The following is a 6,000-nucleotide window of genomic DNA, read 5'->3' on the forward strand; positions in this document are numbered from 1 at the left end:
CCCCACCTGCTGCAGTATGAGCTTAAAGTACAAGCTAAGTAGAAAACAGACCTGCAAGGCATCAAATGTCACTACAGGATTATTGTCAACTCTGAATGAATAATGCAGCATCTCAGTTCTGGAGCTTACCCAGGACAGATGTCTCATCAAGAGCAAACTTGCTCCCTGTGACATCAAAAGACTTCAAAAGATGTGTGAACTGCAAGGGCCAGCAAGTGACAGTGTAGTGAAACACTTTTTGAGATGAACAAATAGAAAGTTTGCCACAAGCCTGTGGCACTCAGCCAGAAGCACGAGGTGCTGAATAAAGGCCAGGAGAGATTAAGAAGGTTTGAATTTATTTGCTCTCAATACTGTTAAGCAAGATGGCAACTAGGCAGTCTAGCTGCAAAACAACTCTCTCCCTAGCCAAGTTAAAAAAAAAAAAAAAAAGTAAAAATGGGGGAATCTCAATGAAGAAGTTCTGTTGCAGTTGTAACAGATCCCGCCAGAAAGTCAAGATGCTTGTCAAGGGGGACCAATGGAGCATGTCTGTAAGGTTCTTGGGATATTTTTATCATTTGTGAATAAAATTATTTTCAGTGGTCCTTTCCAGGTGTTACTAAGTGCTAATGAAATAATACCTGCTTGAGAATAAAGATTCAGATATTTCTGTGTCAAAGAATTATCTTTCCTGTATAGAAGTTTTGACAAGACAGTTTTATGGGCCTTTTGCACCTCCGGGTGCAATTTGCCTGAACGTCCCAAAAGGTGTCTATGCAATATTCTGTGATCAAAGAAGAGACAAAGCCATTGCCTGAAGTCGGTCCAGAAGCTAAAACGCCACATAACCACCTGCACACTGCCCCCAGTGGAATAGGACAGAGAATCAGCAGAAAAGGTAAAGAAATTCAGGCTGAGTTAAGTATGCTTTCACAGGACAGAAAAGGAAAGAAAAAAAATAATAATAACAACAATAATAATAATAATAACAATAATAATAATAACTATAAAACAATATAAAAAAGTTTGCCATTGCTCTCCAATACCAAGCCAGTTCCCAAGCAGTGGCCCAATGTTTTATTCTGTAAATAATCCCATCTAAGATCACTGATGATATTGATGCTAGCAACTAATAATTCTACTTTACACCACAGGTAACTATCAAGAAGCACAATCATTTTTACGGAAGCAATTTGCAATCTTTAATTAGGAAAGACTTCCTATTACCTCAGAGTTTTGTATTTATAAAAAGTACTTTTTTAAAAGAAGAGAATTTTCCCCTCCCAATTGCTGAAAGATATTTTTTTTGCTTGTTATTTTGCCAAAGTACAGCTCCTAGAAATAATAATATAGGCTACATTTTATCCTCTTATCTCCCAAAACCCTGCAAAATGTATCTCAATCATATTTCTGATTATGCAAAAACCTCATCAAAGGTAACTATAAATTAATTTCAAATCCATATTTTTGTAAGTCTGACTTGTAATTTCTTAAAGAAATGGGCCTATCGCTTGTGTTGCTTTGCTTTCTTTTAAATGTTCAGCTGTGTTACTAACAGCATTTTTTATAAACGTAAGAATGCACAGCTTGTTCCTGACAGTATCCAGTGGATGTGTTGTGCTGCCTTCCTAGCCAGTGGAGCACACGGTGTAGGGCACTGAGATGTCAAAGGAGATGTTGGAAAAAGGGTAACACAGTTCTAAGAGTGTCAAAATTGCAATTGAATTCCTGTTAATTTCATGTGTCTCGGTTCTTCTGTTTTGAAGCACAGATTGTTCCCAGCCACTGCTCAAGCTGCCTTTTATAAAAGTCAGGTTGCATCTCTTAGGGATAGAGCCAAATCCATGGGGAAGCTTTGTGTACTCGCTTGGATGTTTGAAAAGCATGAAGAGAAGATTGTGTGCCAAGCAAACTGGTCAAGGCTGGCATATACAAAGGCCCAAGGAATTTGAAGAATATTATAAAGAATGATAACAATAGTTTTCAAAACAAGGACAAACCCCCAGGGGTTGAAAGAGCAGAAATTATTCAGTTACTGTAGGCTGAAATTTATTGCACTCCTGTCGACTGAAGGGTTTTTGTTGTGGCTTCTGCATACTTCCCTCTTTTAATCTATTCAAAATCCAGCTGTCATAAATATCCTATTGCTTTTTCTACTTCACGCATTTCTTTAAATCACACTTGGGTTGTATTTTCCAAGTTGGGAATGAAGAAGATTATGGGAAAGAGGATATCAAGTAGTGAGAGAACATTCAAAAATAGCTCTTAAAGATATTTAATTAAAAAGGAAAATAAAGGCTTCAATTTACTGAACTGGACAATGCAATTACTTACTAGGTCTTAGAATAACAGCCTTTTTTTTTTCTTTCCTGCTTCTCCTATTATCTGCCATGTCTCTCTGTAATCTTTTATTTCTGATTGTGTCCTTAGGAGAGCAAAGTGTGTTTGGGTGGGCACTGCTGTCCCGGAGCCTTGTTTCTGATTAGGCCTTTCAACTTGTGCAGTAAACAAAATTCAACAAGTGAGAATGAAAAAAAAAAAAAAAAAAAAAAAAAAGAAAAAAAGAAAAAAAACCCCACAAAATATGAGATTAAAAAAAATATTTTGGTGAAAATGACAGTTACAACTGATTTGGAATTTCACTAAACTTTATGTAATACTTAATCTCACTTTTTGTATAGTTAAGGCAGTACTTCTATGATTCTGCTGCAAGATGATCAAAATGCTAGTCTTTTTTTTTTTTTTCTAATATTCTCATTTCCTAAAGTTGACCTATAATAATTAAAAGTGACAAATGTTGGATTTTTTTCCCTCTATTGCCAGTGATTTGCAGCTTTGTCACAGAATGGGAGATGCAACTGCTGAAAATTAAGGGAAGTCTTCTCACAGTATCCAACACCCACCATATGCTTATTTCAATCTTTCTGCCTTTCCTTTTATTAGGTGCCAAAAGAGACAAAAGAACAGCCACACAAAAAAATTTCTCTCTTTAAATGCTAGATTTCTGTATTCTAGGAGCTCAGTACCCATTGACAGCTTGGTTATAGCTGCACCTCTGTAGGAATAGCACTTGAACCACACTTTGCAGTTCATATGAACGTCTCATTATTTTAAGTCACACTGTTTTAATTGTCACATCTATTAACCGCTTCCTGTCTGTGAAAGGCAAGAGACTGCACAGACCTTGGAACTTAAAAGAGTGAAAGAAAATGTGATCAGTCTGTAACAAGGTGAGTAGGTGGAAAGCAGAGACTGCAGGTTACAGGAGAGGGAACCAAAAGGTGTTATTATCGTACATGTGCCTGTGTGCTTTAACTACACATATGTGTGCTAAAAGAATAACAAAATCCAGCCCAAAAAGCAAACCAACCCATTCACAAATACTGCAGAAAGCTCTAAAAACAACAACAGGATTTTCTGCTCTGTACTAAATATATTATCAAGCCTCTTGTAAGCCTGCCTAACCATACTTTTTCTCATTCTTTTGTAACCCAGTATTTTGTTTTGCATTCTGTCTTGTTTGTGCAGACCACAGGAATGGTGTGCAGCTTGTATTTGGTTTTACATGAGCTTGAGGATAGAATGGCATTTTGTCTTGGCAAAATTTTTGGAAGTATTTGCCAGTAATAACTGTACTCATAGATTGTTTTTCTAAAGAAAGTATGTATTGTACTAGATGGGCATTTTTAAGGACCAATTAGAGGCACATAAATAAATAAGAACTTACTATATGTTTTCCTGTCTGAGAGTAAATGGACTACTCCACAATTTTTTTTTCTTTGTCTCTCTCTCTCTCTGATTTCCTTGTACATGGGCTAAAGGATGATTTGCCTGAATCTATGATTATTCCTCTCTCATTGCTGCAGTTTGCATAAGATGTGATGGATTGTGTGTGGTTGTTCCTCTTTATGTTAGAGAAAATGCAGAATGAATTACAACTTCAAGGACACATTTTGAGAGTAAACACAGACCTCTTGGCGTGAAATGTGAAGAGACATAATTTTTTCATGTGGTTTTGCTCCTTAGGAAATATCAAGATTTGGATCCAAATATTGTCAGTTTCCCTTCTTAGATTTACATAGTAAAAATTTCCATCACAATTTCTAAAAGAGAAGTCATATATATATGTGTGTGTATGTGTTTAAGTAATGAGTACATCTGATGTGATGTGATATATATATGTTTTTGAAATAATTTAACTTTATAAAATCTTATCTTTATTATTATCTTTATTTTAAAGTCTTCATGTTCTACAACAGCTGTTAAAAGCTAAGCAAATTACCTGACCCAATATTGTTATGGTTTTTTATACCAAAGGGCATTTAATATCAAAGGTGAGGAGCAGCACATGCTTTTAAGCTTAAGAACCCATATGTTGAAGACAAGAAGATAGATATACTGAGTTGGAAGGAACCCATTAGGATCATTGAGCCAAACTCCTCAATATAGTAGAATAGTAGGAAATATTTGCTAAGCTCACCTGATTCTGAAACAGATGATTGATCACGTCACAGACCACCTGTAATAGCTGTGATGAATTCCAAAAATGAGAGCTTAAAAGAAACTGCTCCTTAGATGCTTTAAGGTCGGTACTATATAATAATTTTTATTATATAAGGCTTTTTATTATATATGCTTTAATTCATCAAAGAGCATTTCTGTCTTACAAAATTAGCAGCTTCACCACTGTAATTTTTTTTTTTTTTTTTGAGCAAGCCATAAAACAAAGTTAAACATTTGGCCACCTCCTACGTATTTCACAGCTAAAATGTGTGTACTTTTTATGGAGTTGGGGAGTCTTCAACAGTGGAAAAGCAAATCACTATGGAAAAATGAAAGAGGTATAAGCAAACCCCACCATCTGAATTTTTCATGGAATCTGCATGAGTAACATGCAGAGTGATTGTGAAATTAGATAGGAAAATCCAAACCATCCAAATGAACCGTGACACATTACCCAAACTCAACAGTAAGACATGCTTCACCTAAGTCATGTCTGAAGGAAAACAATAGCAATTACTTTGAGGAGAAAAGAAGGGAGATGAAATCTAAGGGCTATTTAATAATAATGCTTTAAAATGTTTATAACAAAATTTTCTATTTTTCTACTTCTTATAGGATGATCTTCATCACTCTGTCCTTTTTCTCTGACACTCCAGTACTGAATTCTATGAATCTGAGTGATTTTTTTTTTTTTTTCTTTATTTCTACAGCATGCAGTGCTGTTATACTCTAGTCTGGATTGTAATCATTGGAAATACTACAATATATAATAGCCAATAAATAGTTATAATTATATTTTATATAAATAAGCAGTATTCATTACCAGGTAAAAGCAGCTGCTATTATCGCCCCCTGAAGTATTTATCTCAGTAGTGAAATATACTTTCTTGGTGACCAGATGTACTGATTTGCATCTTCAAGGAGTATTTTTTTGATGAATGCCTGACCGAAATAAAGTAATCTACCTCCTAGCTGGGATTGCATCAAAATCTATGGAGACAGGTTGCTGTGAACAATTGGTACAGAAGCAGATAAAACCCTTAATTTTGCATGTCCTTAAGTGGTTTAGTGTTTCTGCTACCTTTGTTTTGGGCTCAGCCTGAGTAATGCGCATAGGTCTCTGTATTTGCATTAAAAGCCCCATGCTATATTCCTGAAAAAACAGATGGAAGTCTCACTGATAATAGCTTTATTCAACCTTGCTGAAAATGTTAAGTCTAGCAACAATAAAGGCTTAACTGTTCTACATGCCAGCCAACTGGCCCTTGCATATTACAGAAAACAACTGCAAGCATTTAGCGTTTCAGTACACATTCAGCCGAACTGCTTGGGAATGTGGGATCTGAATACTCAGCCCTGATGCACTCGTACTGCCAAGTGATCAATATTGGGGATCTCGTCTTTGGAAAACTGTGTTTTATACATTTCAATTTTGCTGTCACATGTTCAGATGAAAGTGAAGATATTGTTTTAAATTTTCTGAAACTCCAGGGACTCTAGGACAGAATTTAGGCT

This window comes from Hirundo rustica, chromosome 1, assembly GCF_015227805.2.
Source record: "Hirundo rustica isolate bHirRus1 chromosome 1, bHirRus1.pri.v3, whole genome shotgun sequence".
Lineage (NCBI taxonomy): Eukaryota > Metazoa > Chordata > Aves > Passeriformes > Hirundinidae > Hirundo > Hirundo rustica.